An 819-nucleotide genomic window follows, 5' to 3' on the forward strand; every position below is an offset into this window, starting at 1 on the left:
CGGCCCGGGCAGAAGAAATGTATATTACATATATCTTTATAATAATACATCCATAACACCTATACTGTATAGCTACAATGCGTATATCTATATATGTCCATATCACACATATCTTTTCATCTGTAATATTTATATCACACATATCTTTTCATCTGTAACATTTATATCACACACATCTATATAATAACATCACCCAGATATATATATCTACATTCTATATTTAATGTCACATGTATTTACGTACATATTTCCATCACATATATCAACACATCTCTGTCACAGCGGCCATTCCCTCAGCCTCCGGTGTATAAACTGTGATCCTAATACTCTCGTTGTTTGCGATAATTCGCGAGATAGATCCGAGACTCGGACCGAAGCGGCGCCATAAGTCCATCTCGGGGCGGCTAGACGATCCTCACAAATAAGTCTCGGACGTCACAAGAAGTTTTATCAGGGTGGACATAAACCTCTAAAGACTTGCTGAAAGTGTATGAAATTCCTCCCTTTTTCTGTTGGGAAAGGAGGGGAACAAGCGGGGGGTTGGGTGGGGAGAAATGAGGGAGGAAAGAGGAAGGGAAACGAGAGGTTGGGTGAGGAGAAATGAGGGAGGAAAGAGGAAGGGAAATGAGGGACTGGATGAGGATGAGGGGAAGAGGGTGAGCAGGGGAGCAAAGCGTTGTTGTGGAAGCGAAATAATGAGAGGAAGGAAAGAAGAGAATAAGATAAAAAGAGAATAAGGATAGGATGATAATGATGTCAAGATAAGGAAGTGTGGGGAGGGGGGAGGGAGGACAAGGGGGAGACTAGAACAAGGGAGTG

General features: G+C 42.5%; 1 protein-coding gene across 1 annotated transcript in view; it reads left to right on the top strand.

Moving 5' to 3' along the window:
* Positions 1-819, top strand: part of LOC119586454 (CD59 glycoprotein-like) — a 93,129-nt gene that overhangs the window by 37,574 nt on the left and 54,736 nt on the right. The window lies entirely within an intron of this gene.

Source organism: Penaeus monodon, chromosome 21 (assembly GCF_015228065.2).
Source record: "Penaeus monodon isolate SGIC_2016 chromosome 21, NSTDA_Pmon_1, whole genome shotgun sequence".
Classification (NCBI taxonomy): Eukaryota; Metazoa; Arthropoda; class Malacostraca; order Decapoda; family Penaeidae; genus Penaeus; species Penaeus monodon.